Consider the following 25221-nt stretch of genomic DNA (forward strand, 5'->3'; position numbering starts at 1 on the left):
AAATACCTTTTCTTCTACATTGCAATCACACTGATGGACAGAAGTGAACCACAGGAAGACCTCCTTGTTTTTATTTTCCTCCCCTTGTATTGTTTTATTTGTTAAGCACTTTGAAATGCCTCCCCTGGAAGAAATGTGCTCTATAAATAAAGTTTGCTTTGATTAAGCTTATGTTGCCGATGCCAGATGGAATTTTATCAGTGTTATGACTCCATCACCTACTGATTCCTAGAAGTTTGAGTATTGAGGTCAATCATTAGGAAGACAATCAAGCTTACACTGCAAAACTTCTCCAGCGCCTGTCTTTCATTTATTATTTTGTATTTTTGTATTTTACCCCCTTTATCTCCCCAATTTCGTGATATCAAATTGCGATCTTGTCTCATTGCTGCAACTCCCCAGCGGGCTCGGGAGAGACGAAGGTCTAGTCATGCATCCTCCAAAAAGATGACAAGCCAAACTGCGCTTCTTAACACCTAATCCAGAAGCCAGCTTGACCAATGTGTCAGAGGAAACATTGCCCAGCCTGCAGGGGCCCGGCCCGCCACAAGGAGTTGCTAGAGCGTGATGAGCCAAGTATAACCACCCCAGCCAAACCATCCCCTAACCCGGACGACGCTGGGCCAATTGTGTGCAGCCCTATGGGACAGAGTCTTCTCTATCTTCTTCTCCAGTGTTACCCTATCTCCAAAGGCCATTTTGAACATGATACATTCCAACCATCCCCACCCACCGGCACGCACACACACACACAGTAATACACCCATTTGTGGTAGGATAATCTATTAGACAGTGTATAGATGCAGGATCTTAATATAGAATAGAACATGGAACCGACAGAGATGGTCGCCTCGCTTCGCGTTCTTAGGGAACAATGCAGTATTTTGTTTTGTATGCAGTATTTTGTTTTGTATGTATTATTTCTTACACTGTTACCCCAAGAAGTCTTATTACATACAGCCGGGAAGAACAATTGGATATGAGAGCAACGTCATCTTACCAACATTACAACCGGGACTACAACTTTCCCGAAACGGATCCTCTGTTTGGACCACCACCCAGGACAATGGATCGGATCGCAGTAGGCGACCCAAAACAACGGCGCCGCAGAAGGGGCAGACGGAGCGGGGTTCTGGTCAGGCTCCGTAGACGGGTACATCGCTCACCGCTCCCGAGCATACTTCTCGCTAATGTCCAGTCTCTTGAAAACAACGTAAACGGAATTCGAGCAAGGGTTGCCTTCCACATCAGCGACGCATACAAAGCCCATCCTCGCCCTCCCTTTGGCAAATCTGACCCCGACTCCATTTTGTTGCTTCCAGCCTATAGACAGGAACTAAAACAGGAAATGCCCGTGCTCAGGTCTGTTCAACGCTGGTCCGACCAATCTGATTCCACGCTCAATATTGCTTCGATCACGTGGACTGGGATATGTTCCGGATAGCCTCAGACAACAACATTGATGTATACAATGATTCGGTGAGCGAGTTTATTAGCAAGTGCATCGGTGATGTTGTACCCACGATGACTATTAAAACCTTCCCCAACCAGAAACCGTGGATTTATGGCAGCATTCGCGCAAAGCTGAAAGCACGAACCACTGCTTTTTATCATGGCAAGGCGACCGGAAACATGACCAAATACAAACAGTGTACCTATTCCCGCCGCAAGGCAATCAAACAAGCTAAGCGTCAGTATAGAGACAAAGTAGTCACAATTCAATGGCTCAGACACGAGACATAAGTGGCAGGGTCTGCAGTCAATCACGGATTACAAAAAGAAAACCAGTCCAGTCGCGGACACCGACGTCTTCCTCCCAGACAAACTAAACAACTTCTTTGCTCGCTTTGAGGACAATACAGTGCCACTGACACGGCCCGCTACCAAAACCTATGGGCTCTCCTTCACCACAGCCAATGTGAGTAAAACATTTAAACATGTTAACCATCGCAAGGCTGCAGGCCCAGACGGCATCCCTAGCCGCATCCTCAGAGCTTGCGCAGACCAGCTGGCTGGTGTGTTCACGGAAATATTTAATCGATCCCTATCCCAGTCTGCTGTTCCCACATGCTTCAAGAGGGCCACCACTGTTCCTGTTCCCAAGAAAGCTGAGGTAACTGAGCTAAACGACTATCGCCCCAAAGCACTCACTTCTGTCATCATGAAGTGCTTTGAGAGACTAGTCAAGAATCATATCACCTCCACCCTACCTGACACCCTAGACCCACTCCGCTTTTCTTACCGCCCCAATAGGTCAACAGACAACGCAATTGCAATCATACTGCACACTGCCTTAACCCATCTGGACAAGAGGAATACCTATGTAAGAATGCTGTTCAACGATTACAGCTCAGCATTTAATACCATAGTACCCTCCAAATTCGTCATTAAGCTCGAGACCCTGGGTCTCGACCCCGCCCTGTGAAACTGGGTCCTGGACTTTCTGACGGGCCGCCCCCATGGGGTGAGGGTAGGAAACAACATGTCCACCCCACTGATCCTCAACACTGGGGCCTCACAAGGGTGCATTCACAGCCCTCTCCTGTACTCCCTGTTCACCCATGACTGCGTGGCCATGCACGCCACCAACTCAATCATCAAGATTGCAGACGACACTACAGTGGTAGGCTTGATTACCAACTACGACGAGACGGCCTACAGGGAGGAAGTGAGGGCCCTCGGAGTGTGGTGTCAGGAAAATAACCTCACAGTCAACGTCAACAAAACAAAGGAGATGATCGTGGACTTCAGGAAACAGCAGAAGGAGCACCCCTCTATCCACATCGAAGGTACAATAGTGGTGAAGGTGGAAAGTTGTAAGTTCCTCGGCGTACACATCACGGACAAACTGAAATGGTCCACCCACACAGACAGCGTGGTGAAGAAGGCGCAACGGCGCCTCTTCAACCTCAGGAGGCTGAAGAAATTTGGCTTGTCACCGAAAACACTCACAAACTTTTACAGATGCACTATCGAGAGCATCCTATCGGGCTGTATCACCACCTGGTCCAGCAACTGCTCAGCCCACAACCGTAAGGCTCTCCAGAGGGTAGTGAGGTCTGCACAACGCATCACTGGGGGCAAACTACCTGCCCTCCAGGACACCTACACCACCCGATGTCACAGGAAGGCCAAAAAGAACATCAAGGACAACAACCACCTGAGCCACTGCCTGTTCACCCCGCTATCATCCAGAAGGCGAGGTCAGTACAGGTGCATCAAAGCTGGGACCGAGAGACTGAAAAACAGCTTCTATCTCAAGGCCATCAGACTATTAAACAGCCATCACTAACATTGAGTAGCTGCTGCCAACATACTGACTCAAATCTCTAGCCACTTTAGTAATTAAGAACTGGATGTAATAAATGTATCACTAGTCACTTTAAACATTGCCACTTGATATAATGTTTACATACCCGACATTACTCATCTCATATGTATTTACTGTACTCTATACCATGTACTGCATCTTGCCTATGCCACACGGCCATCGCTCATCCATATATTTATATGTACATATTCTTATTCATTCCTTTACACTTGTGTGTATAAGGTAGTTGTTGTGAAATTACACCAAGGAGAACCAACCTCAGTTTCTAAAATGTAAAACAGATCGCCACTTCAGTATTAGCACCCCATAAATCACACAGGATGGTTTATCTCTGAAGTATTCCATCTCCTGGTCCCCCTAATACCTAAATCTAACCCTTACTCAACTATCTAAGAGAGAGGGAGAGAGAGAGAGAGAGAGAGAGAGAGAGAGAGAGAGAGAGAGAGAGAGAGAGAGAGAGAGAGAGAGAGAGAGAGAGAGAGAGAGAGAGAGAGAGAGAGAGAGAGAGAGAGAGAGAGAGAGAGAGAGAGAAAGAGAGAGAGAGAGAGAGAGAGAAAGAAAGCTAAAGAGAGAATGTGTTCAAGTGGGAAGGAAAGGGAGTGAAAGAAATGAGAAAGAGAAAGACAAAAAGAGAAGGGGGGTGGTCCTTGAGATTGACTCCCACAGTAGCAGGTGTCCACAGTGATTTGATAGGAGCATATACAGTGGATCAGAGGTGGGGGGTCTGTAACTCTGTCAACTGGAGAACATTATACATCATAAGTGCTGAAAGGAAACCTGGGGAGCGGGGACAGTGTCAGCACTAGCAGTGTGTGTGTGTGTACTTGTGTTTGTGCACGTGTGTGTGTATGTATGTGTGTGAACGTGTGTGTGTGTGTGTGTGCTTACGTGCGTGTTTGTGTGTGTGTATGTGTATGCTTACATATGTGTGTGTGTTCAAAGGGTGTGGAATGATTGTGTAATTGAGGGCAAAGCCAAACTTAGACAGAAGTCCATTGCATAGATGACATCTGACACCAGTCCTGACCCTACCGTGACACTGACGATAGCATCATTGGTTAATTACACCACCAAATACCTCTACTGTATTTATCTAAATTGCTGTCATGCTTACTTCCAACTTAAAGGAAAATTCCACCCAAAAACAATATTTTGTTTTTTGTTTCATTTGTCCATTGTCGATAAATTCCCACATTTTTTTGCATGTCAGCAATCAAGTTTTCAAAATATATAACTTTCAAATTACAGAACTACAGCTGGTACGATGCATTTTGCATCATAGGATGTAAATATGATGCAAAATGCATCATACGGCTGTATTTCTGTATTTTGAAAGTTATATATCTTGAAAACTTGATTGGTGACATGGAAAACATTTTGTGACTATATTAACAATGGACTAATGAAACAAATACCAAAAGTTAGTTTTTTGAGTTGTCCTTTAAAATGGAAAATTCATCATCTCCAGCACCACCACAATGTCAACATATGTGACCCAATTCAGGAAACTAGGTGTACGTCGCAAGTCATGACTTCACAGGAGAGCTGTTTGAAAGTAAATTGTGTTAATTTTATTTATTTTTTTCACAAAAATGCCTTCTTGAACATGTGAACTTTCATGTGCCTTAATATCAAACGTGTTTGCCATCTGTAAATACAAATACAATTGTAAACTTCTTATGGCTGGGGCCAGTATTGAGTAGCTTGGATGAATAAGGTGCCCAGAGTAAACTGCCTGATACTCAGTCCCAGAAGCTAAGATATGTATATTATTAGTATATTTGGATATAAAACACTCTGAAGGTTTTAAAACTGTTTGAATGATGTCTGTGAGTATAACAGTATTCATATGGCAGGGAAGAACCTGAGGAAAATCTAACCAGGAAGTGGGAAATCTGAGGTTTGTAGTTTTTCAATCGAATATACAGTGGGATATTGGACATTTTGCACTTCCTAAGGCTTCCACTAGATGTCAACAGTCTTTAGAACCTTGTTTGATGCTTCTACTGTGAAGGAGGGCGGAATGAGGGCTCTTTGAGTCAGGGGTCTGGCAGAGTGCCATGAGCTGACCATGCGCGTTCACGTGAGAGTTAGCTTGCGTTCCATTGCATTTCTGAAGACAACGGAATTCTCCGGTTGGAGCATTATTGAAGATTTATGATGAAAACATCCTAAAGATTGATTCTATACATCGTTTGACATGTTTCTACGAACTGTAACGGAACTTTTTGACTTTTCGTATGCACCTAGTGATCGCGCCTCATGAATTTTGATTACTGGGCTAAACGCGCGAACAAAAAGGAGGTATTTGGACATAAATGATGGACTTTATCGAACAAATCAAACATTTATTGTGGTACTGGGATTCCTGGGAGTGCATTCTGATGAAGATCATCAAAGGTAAGTGAATATTTATAATACTATTTCTGACTTTGTTGACTCCACAACATGGCGGATATCTGTATGTCTTGATTTGTTGTCTGAGTGCTGTACTCAGATTATTGCATGGTGTGTTTTTTCGGTAAAGCTTTTTTTAAATCTGACACAGCGGTTGCATTAAGGAGAAGTGTATCTATAATTCCATGCATAATAGTTGTATCTTTTATCAATGTCTATTATTCCATGCATAACACTTGTATTTTCGTCAACATTTATGATGAGTATTTCTGTAAATTGATGTGGCTCTCTGCAAAATCACCGGATGATTTGGAACTACTGAACGTAATGCGCCAATATAAACTCAGATTTGTGTATATAAATATGAACTTTATCAAACAAAACATACATGTATTGTCTAACATGAAGTCCTATGAGTGTCATCTGATGAAGATCATCAAAGGTTAGTGATTCATTTTATCTCTATTTCTGATTTTTGTGACTCCTCTCTTTGGCTGGAAAAATGGCTGTGTTTTTCTGTGACTAGGTGCTGACCTAACATAATCGTTTGGTGTGCTTTCGTCGTAAAGCCTTTTTGAAATCGGACACTGTGGTGGGATTAACAACAAGTTAATCTTAAAAATTATGTAAAATACTTCTATGTTTGAGGAATTTTAATTTTGAGATTTCTGTTGTTTTGAATTTGGCGCCCTGCACTTTCACTAGCTGTTGTCATATCGATCCCGTTAACGAGATCCCAGCCATAAGAAGTTAAATTACGAGCCTAGTTGGTTTAGCCACAGAAAAAGAAACAACCTACCACTAGCCATGATTGGCTGAGATAATGAGTGGGCTGGACATGCCGAGAGATGAGTTTGGATTGGTCTACCATATAGCACACGTCTGTCTATTGGAGCTGGTCAGTATGTTTAGGTAATCCTGTCGTAAACTGCTTTTAAATATTTTTTTATTGCGTAGTAAAACTGCATAAACCTAATGTCAAGTTAAAGTGTACTGTTAGCTAGCTAACGTTATGTGTATGCTTTTCACTTTCTGGAGGACCGAGTTTTGAAATCAGTGGAATTTGAGTATGAAGGCTAAGGAGATGGAGAAAAGACAGGTCTGGAATACATCATCAAACTAAGGCAACAATGCATGGCATCAGACAGGAGATGTGTCCAACCATGATGTATACTGGTAAGATTTTCAGATATTACACGTTTCTAATTTTGACAGAAAGTGGTTTCATTTCAAAGTGTATTGTTAGCTAGCTGGCTGGGTTGCTAGCTAACGTTATGTGTATGATCTTATTATTCGTATCTCAGACACATTTGCTTGACTAGTTATAGATAGCTATAGAACCTGGTGGTTAACTACCTGCAGATTCATGCAGGGTAGTAACATCATGAGTTGTGGTTATGGTCCATTGTTTAGCTAGCTAGCTATATGTCTTAACAAAAGACTCCAATCTAATTGTGACAAAGTATTTTCATTTCAGGTTAATGTGTACTATTAGCTAGCTAGCTAGCTAACATTAGCTGGCTGGCTCACTAACTAACGTTACGTCATGCGTTGGGATTCATTGCTCACCTAGCTAGCTATCTAGCTACATTTCTTAGCAAAAGACTCTCGTCTTAGTGTGCCAGAGCGCAGAATAACTGATGCATTTTTGAACGCTCAACACCCGTTGAATCTGTCCGGTGTCAGTAAACATAGCAACAAAGCGTAATTCAATTGTTGCCAGCAGCACAGTTACAGTCACCAACACTCTGGATAACATGAAAAAAGCCTAACCAGCTCTGCTAGGGTGAGTAAAATGGTCAGAGTGGGGTGTTCTCTCATTATGTGTCTGGAAGTAGCTAGCCAATGTTAGCCAGTTAGCTTGGGTGCTTGACTGTCGTTGAAATGTCAGAGCTTTTGGAACAACCCTACTTATTGGCCAGAGTGTCCAGTGTGTGCTCTGAACGTGAAACACTCTGAATTTACGAACGGACAATTTGACAGCACAGTTGCAGTCACCAACGCTCTGGATAACATAACAGCCCAACCAGCTCTGCAAGGGCGAGTAATGTTCAGTGAGCTGTTCTCTCTTTTGTAGATGTCTGGAAGTAGCTGGCAAGTTAGTACAGAATGCACAGATCAACCCTTCAGGAGATGGGTGGGGCTAAGGCTTAAGAGGGTGTGAACAATGCTGAATGGGTGTAGACAAAGGAGGGCTCTCCAATAGTAATACCAAAACATTGAAAGACGGTTTTCTCAAAAGTGAGTTTACAAGTTGATCAACTTTCAAAGCAGAATGACTTTCCCATTGTTTCCTCAAATGCAGTGTATGATATACCATTTTGTAACTCTGAGTCTCTACTTTTATCAAATGTAAAAAACGAAATTTAAATGTTGCTACATACGACCGAATCCAGGTGGTGAGTCACATATGTGAAAATGGCGGGTTTCTATGTTTTGTAGTCAAAGAGATAATAAGTGTTTCTGATGCATTTGATGATGACATCATCCAACCGTGATTGGGAGTCCAATAGGGCGGCGCACAATTGGCCCAGCGTCGTCCGTGTTTGGCCCGGGGTAGGCCGTCATTGTAAATAAGAATTTGTTCTTAACTGACTTGCCTAGTTAAATGAAGGTTGAATTAAATATATTTAAAAAAAATAATCCGGAGACACTGATGACATCATCTGCTGTGTATCATATGATTTTTTTTTTTAAATATATGAGCAGGCAAAGGTTAAGTAACTGATACGGAATATGCACTGAATCCAGGTCCATAGACTAGCACATAAACTGTACAGAAACAAAAACAAAAAACAGAAGTATGTGCCAACTCCCAATGCGATTCCATACAAAATCACAATCCTTCATGCAAGGAGCCAGATAGTCTGGCCCACCAGTCAGCGTTAGCTATGTGAACTTTCATGCCCCCTGCTTAGCAGAATAGAGATGGCAGAAAGCCAGCCAGACAGACAGACAGACAGACAGACAGACAGACAGACAGACAGACGGACAGTCATACTAGAAGAGTTCACATACAGACCCATATGGCTACTGACTACAGACAAAAATCATAACTTGCTACGACGTTTCGTCGGCTAACACACAGAGCCAATCGATAAGCGCGTTGCGAAACTAAGCCTTCCTTGACCCAACAGTCCCAATCTCACAAACACACCCCCCAGGAGAAAGACGAAGAAGGGGGGTGGCAGAAGGGTGGAGGAGAAAGAAGGGGGGCTATATTTAGCTGACAATATTGCTGCCTGTTTATGGGGGCTTAAGAGCTTCTTAGAACTGAGATCTCATATGGCCCAGAATGCCTGGACCTCATAAATCGCGGCCACTGATAAAGTTTCATCACGCAACAGACCCCAAGCTGTTTGTTAGCGTTAGCGAGACCATCAGGCCGCATGTGATTAGTTAGCATTAGCCAGACCCCATCAGAGAAAATAGACATTTTCATTGGCAATACCTGCCCCAGTATAATTGAGTGAGACAATAGTGACAAAAAATTATACAATATCAAGAATGCATTGCTGTTTAGTCTTCAAATGGACACTAAGGTCATCTAGCTATAACAATTGCAGATAATATGTGATGAAAGATGAACAGGAAATCAACAGTTCTACACAGTATCTACATCTGAAGTAAACTCCCATCTACACACACCTCTACTCCACTTAGCTTGGTGAAACGGCTGTTGATATACATCTGATGAGACACACAGATAGAAAGAGACGGAGAAACACCCTGAGACGTCAGCCATTACTTCACTGTAAACTAAATATTACTACAGTTTGCCTGGAGGAAGCCTCACGAGAGGAAAGTAGAAATTGAGTGATTACAGTCGAGGCGGCGGTGGACATTTTCCCTGAAGTAGAAATCATTCCCGCCGGGAGCCCAACCAAATAATGAGCCTTGCTTCCTGGAGGGACTGATGAGACCATGATTAGACAGTGGTCCAAACAAAACACTCTATTCATCTTTTTCACATGATTACCGACTAGGCCAACCTAGGCCAACATTCCCGAACGACCACCGCACCTTTCCAGTTGATACACTATTAGAGTATTGGAACAAATCGCTTCCCTTTAAGTCTAGGAAGTTTCTTGGAAAGGCGAGCCAATGTATCAAATGCATTGTATCTTCATGACACGAGATGACAAGATTGATAAGAAAACCAGAACACTGTGAGACAGAGTCAAATTTTAAGAAAAATGACTACTGATATTCCACGAAAACAAGGAGCTGCCACAAAACTATCTCATTTCATTGCTGGATAATAAAAAACCGTGGCATGTAGTCAAAGTTTATGCATTTTCTTTCCACAATGAGGCTACTCACAGCTCTACATTATGGATGCTTCTGGTTAATGTAGTTTTTTACAACTCCTGCCATAGAAAATGTCTAAACGTCTATATCAATGGATATTGTTTGCTGTAGGAGAAGGACAGGGGAGCATTTTAACTCCCCACAAAAAGTCCAGGGTAATTTATAATCCCTTTGTGAGGGAAAAAGGGAAAGAAAAAGGGGGTCGGAATTTGGCAAGAGTTCATCATTCACTACTTCTCCTCTCCTGGAACCTGGAAACCTGGCTATTCTGGAGAAACAATTGACCATTGTGGAGCATGGAGACAGAGGGACCTGTCTGTGACAGAAGAGAGGGAGAGCGAAGGCCCCTCTTAGGAAAACACAAAGCGCCATTCAGCCGCCGGAGTCCCCTCTGCCACTTGTGGAGCAACGAGGGTGGCAACAAAGGCCTCTGATTCACCCAATTGGGTGTAAAATCTTCAGCAATTCCCGTTGAAGTGAGCTGAGTAAGTGGGAAATGCCAGAAAGAGAGGGAGCTAGAGAGAGAAAGGAGAGGATAAAAAAGAGAGATATTCTTGGTCTCCTGGACAATCCCAATAAGCATGAGGTGAGTCAGGAGAATGAGGAAAAGGAGGCCAGTACAGTGAGTTAGGAGAATGAGGAAAAGGAGGCCAGTACAGTGAGTTAGGAGAATGAGGAAAAGGAGGCCAGTACAGTGAGTTAGGAGAGTGAGGAAAAGGAGGCCAGTACAGTGAGTTAGGAGAATGAGGAAAAGGAGGCCAGTACAGTGAGTTAGGAGAATGAGGAAAAGGAGGCCAGTACAGTGAGTTAGGAGAATGAGGAAAAGGAGGCCAGTACAGTGAGGACAAGGAGGCCAGTACAGTGATTTAGGAGAATGAGGACAAGGAGGCCAGTACAGTGAGTCAGGAGAATGAGGACAAGGAGGCCAGTACAGTGAGTTAGGAGAATGAGGAAAAGGAGGCCAGTACAGTGAGTTAGGAGAATGAGGACAAGGAGGCCAGTACAGTGAGTCAGGAGAATGAGGACAAGGAGGCCAGTACAGTGAGTCAGGAGAATGAGGACAAGGAGGCCAGTACAGTGAGTTAGGAAAAGGAGGAAAAGGAGGCCAGCACATGAGTTAGAAGAATGATGAAAAGGAGGCCAGTACAGTGAGTTAGAAGAATGATGAAAAGGAGGCCAGTACAGTGAGTTAGGAGAATGAGGACAAGGAGGCCAGTACAGTGAGTTAGGAGAATGAGGAAAAGGAGGCCAGTACAGTGAGTTAGGAGAATGAGGAAAAGGAGGCCAGTACAGTGAGTTAGGAGAATGAGGAAAAGGAGGCCAGTACAGTGAGTTAGGAGAATGAGGAAAAGGAGGCCAGTACAGTGAGTTAGGAGAATGAGGAAAAGGAGGCCAGTACAGTGAGTTAGGAGAATGAGGAAAAGGAGACCAGTACAGTGAGTTAGGAGAATGAGGAAAAGGAGGCCAGTACAGTGAGTTAGGAGAATGAGGAAAAGGAGGCCAGTACAGTGAGTTAGGAGAATGAGGACAGGGAGGCCAGTACAGTACCAACTTGGTCCCACAGGCTGAACTCTACAGACCGTCCCAACACAAGAGGTTGGTGGCACCTTCATTGGGGAGAACAGGCTCGTGGTAATGGCTGGAGCGGAATCAGTGGAATGGTATGAAATACCTGAAACGCATGGTTTCCATGTGTTTGATGCCATTCCATTCGCTCCGTTCCAGCCATTACTATGAGCCTTCCTCCTCTCAGCAGCCTCCACTGAATCCCAAACAGAATAGGTTATCTTCCTATTACCGTGTCCAACAGAGAGTCCATCCAAAAATGACATCCTATTCCCTATATAGTGGACTACTTTTCCCCAACTATAGTGCGCTAGAAAGGGAATAGGGTGCCATTTGGGATGCAAAGATCTATACGTTTTTCATTGGTCAGTCTGGGCCCTCATTAAATGGTCATTGATCGACCTAAACAGAGGTTACTGTCATTCAGACATGTTGGAACGCAGACACACACAGGCCCTGCTTTCTCCACGGAGATTCCCCCATTCCGCTCCCTTTTCCCCAAATAGAAACCTTCACTAGCAACCTGTCAGTTTCACCGAAAAACGGTCCAGTTTTGTCAGCCAGTGCACCAATGACAAGAAAAGCAGTTGTATTTCCTGTCACACCATCCTATAAGTGGATTTGTGTGGGGAGGGAATGAGGAAATGAACTTCAGCACTACGTCCATTATGGGGCTACTCTTAGGGCGGTTGCAAGGTGGCTAACAAATAACACTGCTAATACACTCATAGCATCGCATCAGATGCAACTGGGGCTACTTTCATGACACAATGAAGGAACTTGTGAAGGACGTGGATATTGTGTATGGTGGCTACGTCAGTTGTGCGTATATTGTGTGTTTGGTGATTCGTCAATAAAACACTTCAAAACCAAAGGAGCTGCATTCATCATTCCACAGGTCAATAGAAAGCTAGTGTATCGGCAACAGTGTGTTGCAATGGGACCTCTATGTATTTACCTTATTGGTAAAGGAGTCCCGACATATTGCAAGGACCAATTCATCTGGCCCCTAGTGAATGGAGGGCCTGGTCGACAGTGTGTTGAAAGCTGACCGCTTGCGGGATGGGTGGCAGGGGAAAGTTAATAAAAACTTACTGAATCAATACTTGGTAGCAAAGTCCACATCCAATGTAGAGTACTGTACATCTATTATATGTATTGTATTGAACCTGGGGCCGTATCAATCATGTCAGAGTCAGAGTGCTGAGCCAGGATCAGGTCCCCCCCATCCACGTGATCTTATTCATTGTGATCCAAATACAAAACTGATCTTAATTAAAGGCCCAGTGCAGTCAAAAACAGGATTTCCCGTGTTTTATTTATATATTTCCACATGAGGTTGGAATAATACTGTGACATTTAGAAAATTATGATAATGCCCTTTAAGTGTAAGAGATCTTTGAAAAGACCACCTGTAATTTCAGCCTGTTTTGGTGGGATGGATTTTCGTCCTGCCTGGTGACAACACCAGGCGATAAATTAGTTAACAGATCAATAAGATAGTTCTAAACCTCTGTGCCAATAACAGCTAGTTTTCAGTTTTCCCCTCCCCGCTCAGACCATTCCCAGACAGTCCTAGCTAAATTCTTGCTTGAGAACTTGCTCTTGCTAAGAAGCCATTTAAAAAAAAAAAAATGTAAACAATCACAGTAAAGTACTTAATTGTTACCCAGAAATTATATGATATTGAGAGAAAAATGCTTGCATTGGGCCTTTAAATCATAACTCCAATTCAGAGATGATTGATACATAGGACCCCTGGATTGATAAGTTACCAATCCCCCACAGCCACCATCTTTCTTGAACAGATCCAGGCCCTCAGGAAGCCAAGGTCCAATCCCACCTCGGAACCTGGCTCCGCCCACCGGAGGCTCTTTACTCTGATGCTCTGCATTTCTCTCCAAACTGTTTGCCTTAGCATTTCTATTATATTGTCGAAACACATTTCTATAAGTATAATACCAGTTTTAAATGTGCGCGATGCCACGAAACAGTAAATCACAACAGATGGACACCTTGATCTGGTACGATCATGCCGATGCGTAGTCCTCTAAAAGGAAAATCTCAGTGAAAATGTAATGGAACCCTCGAAAATGTTAAAAGACTGAATCGTTTAGTTTTTTTCTCCACTCACACATGCACTCTTATGCAGGGTCTCTATGTGCTAGTCCGTCCCCCAGGAGCGGTCTTGTTGACCAACACCTTGCCTTGTGCTTTTATTTCCCCGGCATTGGAACACACCCAAGTTAACACAGACACAGCATACAGTATATTTGCTTTTTGGTTTTAGAGTAAAACCATTCAAGACCAAAGTCAACACGCAACGGCGCAACGGCGCTAAAGGGCCGTCTGTCATTCTCTATTGGTGTAGTCAGTAGCCTTAGTCGACGGCAGAATATTATACAACACTGTATTGTGGCAAATAACATTTGATTTGATTTGAATATGGTCTCCTAATGTCAATGTAGCCTCCAATGCCTGTGCTCAGACATCCTTCCATTAAACACAAATTGACAAAAACTTGAGAAGATAGAAATAAACGCTTTAGGGATTTTGCTACGATCACAAAACACAGCAGAAAGAGAAATACTAGGTTTTAATCTTTGGTCAGTTTGCTCATTTCAGGCTAAAATATGAATAGTGTAACTAAATAGCCAAATTAAAAATAAATCGCATGTGAGAGTCATACAGATAGATATTGGATAAGTCAATGATACTACTGTGCTGGGAGTGTACCCAGTCATTACGCAACTAGTCTAACACTCACCCAGTACCCAGTTATTAGACATCAAATCTAACACTCAACCAGTACCCAGATATTAGACATCAAATCAAACACTCACCCAGTACCCATTCTATAGACAACTAGTCTAACACTCACCCAGTACCCATTCTATAGACAACTAGTCTAACACTCACCCAGTACCCATTCTATAGACAACTAATCCAACACTCACCCAGTACCCATTCTATAGACAACTAATCCAACACTCACCCAGTACCCAGTTATTAGACATCAAATCTAACACTCACCCAGTACCCATTCTATAGACAACTAGTCTAACACTCACCCAGTACCCATTCTATAGACAACTAGTCTAACACTCACCCAGTACCCAGTCATTAGACAACTAATCTAACACTCATCACTCCCTTCTTTCATTCAGTCTTCGTTTATTGAAATTCTCTTAATCAATCAACTCTCTATCTCCATATGTATCTCTTTCTCTGTCTCTCCACCTTTTTCACACAGCTCGGGTGTGTGTGTGTGTGTGTGTGTGTGTGTGTGTGTGTGTGTGTGTGTGTGTGTGTGTGTGTGTGTGTGTGTGTGTGTGTGTGTGTGTGTGTGTGTGTGTGTGTGTGTGTGTGTGTGTGTGTGTGTGTGTGTGTGTGTGTGTGTGTGTGTGTGTGAGAGTGAGTCCCATAGGGCGGCGCACAATTGGCCCAGCGTCTTCCGGTTTTGGCCAGTGTAGGCTGTCATGGTAAATAAGAATTTGTTCTTAACTGACTTGCCTAGTTAAATAAAGGTTAAATTAGAAAATAATAATGTGTGAGTGCGTCCGGGCCTGTGTGTGTATAATAATGCTGGGTCTGGGCCTGTGTGTGGATAATAATGCTGGGTCTGGGCCTGTGTGTGTATAATAATGCTGGGTCTGGGCCTGTGTGTGTATAATAATGCTGGGTCTGGGCCTGTGTGTGTATAATAATGCTGGGTCTGGGCCTGTGTGTGTATAATAATGCTGGGTCTGGGCCTGTGTGTGTATAATAATGCTGGGTCTGGGCCTGTGTGTGTATAATAATGCTGGGTCTGGGCCTGTGTGTGTATAATAATGCTGGGTCTGGGCCTGTGTGTGTATAATAATGCTGGGTCTGGGCCTGTGTGTGTATAATAATGCTGGGTCTGGGCCTGTGTGTGTATAATAATGCTGGGTCTGGGCCTGTGTGTGTATAATAATGCTGGGTCTGGGCCTGTGTGTGTATAATAATGCTGGGTCTGGGCCTGTGTGTGTATAATAATGCTGGGTCTGGGCCTGTGTGTGTATAATAATGCTGGGTCTGGACCTGTGTGTGTATAATAATGCTGAGTCTGGGCCTGTGTGTGTATAATAATGCTGGGTCTGGGCCTGTGTGTGTATAATAATGCTGGGTCTGGGTCTGTGTGTGTATAATAATGCTGGGTCTGGGCCTGTGTGTGTATAATAATGCTGGGTCTGGGCCTGTGTGTGTATAATAATGCTGGGTCTGGGCCTGTGTGTGTATAATAATGCTGGGTCTGGGCCTGGGTGTGTATAATAATGCTGGGTCTGGGCCTGGGTGTGTATAATAATGCTGGGTCTGGGCCTGTGTATATATAATAATGCTGGGTCTGGGCCTGTGTGTGTATAATAATGCTGGGTCTGGGCCTGTGTGTGTATAATAATGCTGGGTCTGGGCCTGTGTGTGTATAATAATGCTGGGTCTGGGCCTGTGTGTGTATAATAATGCTGGGTCTGGGTCTGTGTGTGTATAATAATGCTGGGTCTGGGCCTGTTTGTGTATAATAATGCTGGGTCTGGGCCTGTGTGTGTATAATAATGCTGGGTCTGGGCCTGTGTGTGTATAATAATGCTGGGTCTGGGCCTGTGTGTGTATAATAATGCTGGGTCTGGGCCTGTGTGTGTATAATAATGCTGGGTCTGGGTCTGTGTGTGTATAATAATGCTGGGTCTGGGCCTGTTTGTGTATAATAATGCTGGGTCTGGGCCTGTGTGTGTATAATAATGCTGGGTCTGGGCCTGTGTGTGTATATAATAATGCTGGTTCTGGGCCTGTGTGTGTATAATAATGCTGGGTCTGGGCCTGTGTGTGTATAATAATGCTGGGTCTGGGCCTGTGTGCGTATAATAATGCTGGGTCTGGGCCTGTGTGTGTATAATAATGCTGGGTCTGGACCTGTGTGTGTATAATAATGCTGGTTCTGGGCCTGTGTGTGTATAATAATGCTGGGTCTGGACCTGTGTGTGTATAATAATGCTGGGTCTGGACCTGATACTGTACAAACCCAGCTGTCCTTTATGTCCTGTAGAGGCTTCTTCCTCTCTTACCAGCTCTCACCTCTGACCCCTGACCCCTAGTGCTCTGCCCAGGGTCAACACAATGTCACTCGGAGGCGCAATTAAGCTCGTTACACAAGTTTAAGCCTGTTGGGCGACCTTAACTTACCTTAACTTAACAGTGGGAGTAAACAATCCTATTACTCTAATAATATAGACGAAGCCAAGAGTCCTTTTCCATTCTTAAATAACCCTGTCAGGCTTTGCTGCTGGTTGCTGGCTGTCCGACACTGTGTAGCCAACAACACTACAAAAGCCTTCTTAGAGGGATTGAACTAGTGATTCCAGGAACCTTTTTGGAGCATCTGCTAAATGACCAAAATGTAAATGTAAATTTAAAGAGACAAACGTTTTATATTAATATTAAATCCAAGTTTGTTAACAAAAACCCTTTCAAAGGAGAGTCTAAAAAGTAATCAATTGAAAAGTGCGGATGGTTATACAATTAGAATAAAACTTGGGTCTATACTGTATGTAATATGGTCCAATGGTAAATGTGTTATTAGATCATTCAATTTGGGCTAGCAACTGATATAGAGAGGAGAGCGTGAGTACAGACAGTGACTAGGAGGCTGACTGCAACAGCTGCCTCCACACATATTTCAGAGCGACTGCATTAGCCCTGAGGCTAAGGCATAGACAAAGTGAGCTTTAATAAATTATTAGACCTTCCCTAAAGTTAAAACAATCACCAAGTGTTCATAGTGAAGCTAAGTCAAAGATGCTATGTGGTGCATTTTGCATTTGTTTTCGTCAGACACACACACACACACACACACACACACACACACACACATCCATATATATCATTCAGGACACATTGAGTAGAGCTGACATGAATACCACAGAGGGCCCAAATCCCTTTCAGTCAAGAGAGGGTCACAGATAAGTGAAGTTGAAATATGTCCATTCTCACTGCTGCTGGGTTTCAGCTGCTGACAGGTATACCCAATAGGGCCGGGACAATACCAGTATGGCGTTACTCGTTAGTATAATGGAACGGAAACAAAACACAAAGCGGATTTAACTTCTTTAGGGAAACAGCCCTAAGGTTGGAAACAGCATTATGTCGTCATCCAGTCAAAATTGTTTCCCAAGCAATAGCACACAATATTTTACATACAGCAGGTATTTAAAGGACCAAAAAGTTTGGTCTGTTTCAGGTTTTCATTTTTGCCATGGAAACAATATTGAGATACTGGTATCATCCCAGCCCTAATACCCAATATATTCACAGACGAATATACTGTATCCATAGCCTGAAAAACACTACCATTACATTACACGATCATGACAACACAAGCTGAAGGTCAATGGCTATGGCAATATAACAGTGATGCTTATGCATTTTCCCCACACCATGTAGATGCATATTGACACAGTGCCTTTGGGAAAGAATTCACACCCCCTTACTTTTTCCACATTATGTTGTGTTACAGCCTGAATTAAACATTTATTAAATGTTGTGTGTCACTGATCTACACACAATACCCCATAATGTCAAAGTGGAATTTTGCTTGCAGAACATTTTTGAAATTAATAAAAAATGTAATGTTGAAATGTCTTGGCTCAATAAGTATTAAATCCCTTTGTTATGGCAAGCCTAAATAGAGTACGTTTAGGAGTAAAAATGTGCTTAACAACTCCCATAATAAGTTGCATGGACTCATTCCATGTTCAATAATAGTGGTTAACATGAATTTTGACTGCCCCATCTCTGTACCCCAAATTTAAAATGTAAGGTCCCCCAATCGAGTACTAAATGTCAAGCACAGATTCAACCACAAAAGACCAGGGAGGTTTTTCAATGCCTCGCAAAGAAAGGCACCTATTGGTAGATGTTTTTTTTTAAATGTTAAAGATACAGGTGTGCTACCTAACTCAGTTGCCAGAGAGGAAGAAAACTCCTGAAGGATTTCACCATGAGGCAAATGGGGATTTTAAAACGGTTACAAAGTTTGTTTAATGGCTATGATAGAAGAAAACTGAGAATGGATCAACAACATTGTAGTTATTTCACAATACATGACAGAGTGAAAAGAAGGAAGCCTGTACAGAATAAAAAATATTCCAAAACATGCATCCTGTTTGCAACAAGACACTAAAGTAATTATGAAAAAAATAACTTTTTGTCCTGAATACAAAGCATTAAGTTTGGGGCAAATCCAACACATCACTGAGTCCCACTATTCATATTTTCAAGCATGGGGATGGCTGCATCATGTTATGGGTATACTTGTCATCGGCAAGGACTAGGGCGTTTCTTAGGATAAAGAGAAACGGAATACAACTATAAGCACAGGCAAAATCGTAGAGGAAAACCTGGTTATGTCTGCTTTCCAACAGACACATGGAGACAAGTTCATCTTTAATAGGATAATAACTTTAAACTAAAGGCCAAATCACTGGAGTTGCTTACCAAGATGACATTGGCTATTCCTGAGTGACGTGGTTACAGTTTTGACTGAATAAATTGGCTTGAAAATCTATGGCAAGAACTTGAAAATGTCTGTCTAGCAATGATCAACACTCAACTTGACAGCTTGAAGCATTTTTAAAAGAATAATGGGCAAATATTTTAGAATCCAGGTCTTAGTCCAAACACGACTCCAACACCATCATTAAGTTTTCTGACGACACAACAGTGGTAGGCCTGATCACCGACAACGATGAGACAGCCTATAGGGAAGTCAGAGAACTGGCAGGGTCGTACCAGGACAACAACCTCTCCCTCAATGTGAGCAAGACAAAGGAGCTGATCGTGGACTACAGGAAAAGGCAGGCCGAACAGGCCCCCATTAACATCAACGGGGCTGTAGTGGAGTGGGTCGAGAGTTTCAAGTTCCTTGGTGTCAACATCACCAATGATCTATCATGGTCCAAATACAACAAGACAGTCGTGAAGAGGGCACAACACAACTTTTACCCCCTCAGGAGACTGAAAAGATTTGGCATGGGTCCCCAGATCCTCAAAAAGTTCTACAGCTGCATCATCGAGAGCATCCTGACCGGTTGCATCACTGCCTGGTATGTCAACTGCTCGGCATCTGACCGTAAGGTGCTACAGAGGGTAGTGCGTACAGCCCAGTACATCACTGGGGCCAAGCTTCCTGCAATCCAGGACCTATATAATAGGCGCTGTCAGAGGAAAGCCCATAAAATTGTCCGAGACTCCAGTCACCCAAGTCATAGACAGTTTTCTCTGCTACTGCACGGCAAGCGGTACCGGAGCGCCATGTCTAGGACCAAAAGGCTCCTTAACAGCTTCTACCCCCAAGCCATAAGACTGCTGAACAAATAATGTTTGATTTGATTTGATTTAGAGAAGACACACAGCTCCAAATGTGCTTCTACAAAGTATTGACTTAGGGGTGTAAATACTTATTTTAATACATTTGCTAAAATTTCAAAAAACAAGTTTTCACTTTGTCATTATGCAGTATTGTGTGTAGATGGTTGAAGAAAATAAAATGTTTCATCTATTTTGAATTTAGGCTGTAACACAACAAAATGTGGAATGAGTCTAGGGGTATGAACACTTTCTGAAGGGATTGTACCTAGGGCCAAATCCTATCAATGCCAAATCCATGTTACAAGCTTACAAACAGGTGGCTTTTAGATAGCTCTAGAGGCATAATCCTAGATTAAGACTGACAACAAGTCTTCACTGGACTGGGAATACATCTCCATTGTAGTTCCAGGCTGTCTCTTATCTCAAAGCTCACAGCACGCGTTGTTTGTCACCGGGATAAAAACATAGGAACATTTGTCTGTTTGTTTGCATCAAACAGCTATATTATTCACCACAAAACTGCTTTCTAACAGGAGATAAACAAAATAAATCTTCATTCAATTATTGTATGGCATGAAAGCATAATGTCCGCAGACGGTCTCCGATTCGAGACATTGTTCATTTGTTCTAGTTTTTAGACAGTAAATAATGAACTTAGTTTGGGAATGAATAGTTTACACACAAGAAGCGACGCTGGCTTTTCAGGGAACACGATACACAACGGAGAGACATTGGGGAGACTGATGCATGTTTAAAGTACCTCGCTACACAATCCATCTGACAGTCCAAGATAAATAAATGCATAATATGGGTAGAAATCAGGGCTTATATTCATAAAGTGTCTCAGAGGTAGAGTGCTGATCTAGGATCAGGTCGCTTCTCTTTTTTTGTTATGAATTAAAATACAAAAATGATCCGAGATCAGCACTCCTACTCTGATTGAATACAGGCCCATACAGTAGCAATAGAAAACGGCACTGCTTTCTACCAAGAAGAGGTTCCTCTTAATCACTAGTCACAGACTAAAACGTAGATGGAGAGAGCAGGAGTAGCTGATGGTGTATGTAAGCAGAGTTAAATAATGCTTGGATGACTTGAGGTCAGGTGAGGAGGAGAGGCAGATCAGGAAGGCTGAGGTAGCATTGAGAGAATTCCCTTAGACCCTGAAAGTCTAGTTCTATCCCCTCCCAGAACAGTTGTTGTTGGGTTGCAGGCACGTCAGCAGTGTCCCCTTGGCATGGCCAGCTGTCAGAATGCAAGCTAATCCTCCAAGGTATCCCCCTGCCAGGCCAGGACATTGTATAGCCTCCGTCCCCCACTGCTGCCCTGGCCTGCACCACAGTCTGTCTGTGTGCCTGTCTGTGTGGGGCACGTTAAAGGTTTATTATGGGGGATCAGGCAAAGGCCTGTACAGACACACATTTAGATTTATTAGCATATACATACAGTACAGAAAGACCTGACAGACCAGACAGACAGACAAACAGAACAGACCCAACAGAGAGACCAGACACGACATATCGAAAGACAGACAGACGACAGACCAGAGACAGACAGACCAGACAGACAGATGCCCTCAAATACAACACACACACACGCCTGCCTGGCGTTGAGAGGTGTAAGAGTGAGATGGCAGGCCAAGTCATCCTGGCTCCTACACAAGGTAGCCATTGTCACCTGTAGCCGCAGACATGCTATACATTGTACAGAGCACAGAAGACCTTGGTTGAACTCATACAGCCATAGGCGCTGGCTAACCGTAGCCTTTTTATTCACATGGGGCTAGGACCTTAAATCACCATCGACCTCAGGAAATACTCTAGGGCTTTTGTGTATTGAGTAACACCCATAGAGATCCTATTAAATTATTAGAGGGGCTACGTCATTTAAGGACATATGTCCTAAACCCTCAAAGTTCCATAATGGGGCGACAATGGCAGCCATCTTTGTCAAGGATAAATCCAAAACCAGTCTATCCCTTTCATACACAGACCAAAATCCCACTTATTTACCATGCCTGCATTTTTATACAAGCTTTTTCCTATATCTGAAAGGGGTAGGGGGTAAAAAAACATGGAAAATAAAAGCCACATAGAGAACTAGTCATGATTCCTGCATTTTCACAGACCCTGTAACCAAAATGCAGGTATCGGGCTGTGTGAATGGTTCTCTCCTTTTTTTAAAGTAAATGTATTAACACTTCCATTGTTTAACACCTCCCTAATTTGAACTGCAAACCACCCACATGGTTCAACAACATACCCCGCCCAGCACTGAAACATAGCTCAGGGGTGGGCCAACCCTCTGGAGAGCAAGCAGGATCTTCTTCCAGTCCTATTTTAAAGAGTTACAAAATCTAAAATGTTTGTGTTCTTACCTTGACAGCAGTCTATGGACAAGACTGCTATCTAGGATTTGCTTACCCACTGCCATCAACCAGTAATATGAGTATTTCTCGTGCAGAGCCGTGTTCTAGTGGTAACACTCTCCGGCACCTGCTGCATACAACTTTCCACCGGAGAACAGGGATGAATCCCTACTTCCAACCTTCCCACTGTTTCTCCCATTTGCCTGTCTCCCCATCTAATTCCATTACTGTCTGAATAAAGTGTCAAAACACCCAAACAAATATTAGCATGCTTTAAATTGCATCACCAAAAAATCTCAATGTAACAAAGTCATCCAATTTTGAGTGTTAATTTATTATTCAAAGCATCCTGAATACACCTGACCCGTGTTTATTTTTATATACTTTTTTTTTACTCTGGACATAGGCCTAAGACAAGTCAAAATACATAGAATGGCAGGAAATTAATTTTAAAATGAGACAAAGGTGTGTGTGTGTGTGTGTGCGCATGTGGGGTTTAAACCATAAACTGTTTGTGTGAGTGATGGAGGTACATAAATGACCATACATCAAAGTTAATGTACAGTATCACTGACCATTAACTATACATCATTACTGATATGTGTCTATTGAATAGATAGTACAACAGTAACCTACTTACATTTTTAAAACCTTTATTTAACTAGGCAAGTCCTTTAAGGACAAATTCTTATTTACAATGACAGCCTACCCCGGCGACGCTGGGCAATTTGTACGTCGCCCTATGAGACTCCCAATCACGGCTGGATGTGATACAGCGTGGATTCAAACCGGGGACTGTAGTGACACCCCTTACACTGATACGCAGTGCCTTAGACCGCTGCGCCACTCGGGAGCCCTACTTCAAAGGATAGTTGCGTGATTTTAGATATTTGTTTTCCTCATCTTGAAAGCAGACGCTCCTTGTTCATAGACTGCTTTTCAAGGTATGGAAAAGTAATATCTAAAAATGCTAAATTGCTGAACTATCCCTTTTATAATATGATTATGATTATGATTATATTATTCATGACTAAATCACTAGACAGTGTGGAGCTCTTCTGTTTCTCTGTCAGCGTCGCAAATGGCACGGTATTTCCCACAGGACTCTGGTCAAAATCACTACAGGATATAAGAATAGGGTGCAGCTTCAAATCAAATCAAATGTTATTGGTCACACATTTAGCAGGGTATTATTGCGGGTGTAGCGAAATGCTTGTGTTCCTAGCTCCAAAAGTGCAGTAATACCTAAGAATTCACAACAATACAAACCAATCTAAAAGTAAAAGAATGGAATTAAGAAATATATAAATATTAGGACGAGCAATGTCGGAGTGGCGTTGACTAAAATACAGTAGAATAGAATAAAATATATACGTATGAGTAAAGCAGGGTGTAAACATTATTAAAGTGACGAGTGTTCCATTATTAAAGTGGCCAGGGATTCCATGTCTATGTATATAGGGCAGCAGCCTCTAAGGTGCAGGGTTGAGTAACTGGGTGGTAGCCAGCTAGTGATGGCTATTTAACAGTCTGATGGCCTTGAGATAGAAGCTGTTTTTCAGTCTCTCGGTCCCAGCTTTGATGCAGCTGTTGTCGTGTCTTTGACTATGCCAGATTAATTGCTATGACATGCTATTCTATAAAATAATTTCTCCGTAATTAATATTACCTGATTGAACTAATCATGTAAATATTAATTAACTAGAGAGGGACACCACAAAAGAATATTTATAGAGCTGTTATCTTCCGAATAAACTCTTAAAGATTTAGTAATATTTTACATCCATAGCAGTCACCTTAATCGTCAGTTTGTTCAGTCTCATCTGAAAGTTGTAAATCCTTGATTATCTGCAAGAATCCTGGCTAACAAGTTGAATCAGCAATACAAAATTGGGTTTAATTATTTATTTACTAAATACCTAACTAATCACACAGAATCACACATATACAATTAAATCATAACTTGATTACAAAGTGCCGTCATACAGAAAAACGTCCCTAGCGGGCGGAATAGATATGACAGCTTGTTACACAAAGAAAAGGGGCGGGATTTTAGTGAAAGAGCGGGAGACTGGAACAGAGGCGAAGCTGTGCTATCGTAAATACAGTATCTTATGCATTCTAAATTATCGCCCATTTGAAGAAGGAAAATGCAATAAATATTTACTCTGAGCTGCGCTTCAGTAGGTTGGTGGTAGATGAACCGTGTCGCCAACCCGAGTCCTCTGTCCTTTGAAGAATGTCTCTGGTGCCTTACTGGATACGTTGGAGTAACGTTGTGTGTAGTAGACGGGATACTCGGACTGTCCTTCCTAACCTGCGTTTGTAGCAGCTGTTGCTAACTCAACGGCTATGAGATATCACTTCTGTAGTGAATACGAGTTCAAGGTTCATACCATTCACAATCAAAGTCCATGCTGCTGTTGGCTTTGTTCTGTAGTTATTATCTGAACCATTCTGACACAGGATCGTCATCCTAGCGTACCCGGAACAGGAAGTTATATTTTTGTCAATGGCTTTTATAGTGGAGGGAGAGGGGTGTGTCTGAAAAGTTTATAACCCATATCTCTTCACAGGGGCGGGCCCCTAGTTGAGCAGAAGCCCAAATTTATGAAAATCCAAATCTCTCATTTGGAAGCTAAAATTACATTTAATCTCTTCACAAATAATTTCATATTCAAACATTTGAATTAAACAACAATTCCATGTGAATCCGATACCTCTGACGTTTAGACTTTCCACAGTAGAGTTTATGTCATTCTATCATTGATGAAAATGTGTCAGAGGGCAACCAAACTGACATAATATACCTTAAGTACCACCGCATATGTTCAGTTGGTCGGATTACCAGAATATAGTTCAT

General features: G+C 42.7%; 1 protein-coding gene across 4 annotated transcripts in view; it reads right to left on the reverse strand.

Annotated features, from left to right (window-relative positions):
- The window catches only part of LOC129854990 (transcription factor SOX-6-like), a 184290-nt gene that overhangs the window by 121778 nt on the left and 37291 nt on the right, over positions 1–25221 (reverse strand). The window lies entirely within an intron of this gene.

Source organism: Salvelinus fontinalis, chromosome 5 (assembly GCF_029448725.1).
Source record: "Salvelinus fontinalis isolate EN_2023a chromosome 5, ASM2944872v1, whole genome shotgun sequence".
NCBI lineage: Eukaryota > Metazoa > Chordata > Actinopteri > Salmoniformes > Salmonidae > Salvelinus > Salvelinus fontinalis.